The sequence below is a fragment of the Herpailurus yagouaroundi genome, unplaced genomic scaffold (assembly GCF_014898765.1).
Source record: "Herpailurus yagouaroundi ecotype Mexico unplaced genomic scaffold, PumYag 160, whole genome shotgun sequence".
NCBI lineage: Eukaryota > Metazoa > Chordata > Mammalia > Carnivora > Felidae > Herpailurus > Herpailurus yagouaroundi.
In genome coordinates this window covers 43,763,680-43,764,530 of record NW_024412401.1, presented here as the reverse complement: position 1 = coordinate 43,764,530, position 851 = coordinate 43,763,680, and positions in this window count along the sequence as shown.

Here is an 851-nt window from a genome sequence, read left to right as displayed (position 1 = left end):
TTCTTCTTCTTCTTCTTCTTCTTCTTCTTCTTCTTCTTCTTCTTCTTCTTCTTCTTCTTTTTAACATTCACAGCTGGTCTTATTTGGAAAGCTCACTTTACTTAGAATTAGTGGCACTTTGCTTTTAGTAGAGGATGATTTTAAGAGCTGTAACTTTCTGAAATAACACGGCCTTAGGGGGCATGGAGACAGACACCCGTTCCAAGGTTATCGGACACCAGAAGCAATAAAAATTGGACCGCCTCCTAAAACCTACCGCTCAGGAATGTCTGCCGGGGACCAAAGAATAGCCCCCATTGAAATGGAGTATCTTACAATAACATGGCCTTTGCTTGAAAGAAAATACCGAGGGGCAGAGAGCTGGCCATTAAAACCTGACTTTGCTTTCAAAATGTGGGAAAAAGCGAAGAGGCCTATTATTTTATGCGAGGCCGGCTGGACCCACACAGATGCGCAAGTTGAGAGGCAGAGACCTAAGAAGGCCCAGCCTCAGAGTCCTCAGCAAACTGAGAAGGTGGGAGCATTTGCCCCTGTGGCTCCCCTTCCCCCCGTGGGGGTCCCACGACTCCCTCCGCTCCCTCCCAGCACCTGTCCGCTTCCCCCAGGGTCTCCCTCAGCAATAATCACCCTGGGAGGCAGCCCGCAGTGCAGCACCTGGTGAGGAGAAGCCAAGTGGTGATCAGGAGACCTTCCTGCTGGGCCCTAACCAGGTCTTGGAGCCGTGTTTGAGCTTTTCTAAAAGAGGGTCTATAACAGGATGTTCATTTCTTTTTTTTCTTTTTTAATGTCTAGTTTTTGAGAGAGAAAGAGAGAGACAGAGCACAAGCAGGGGAGGGGTAGAGACGGAGGGA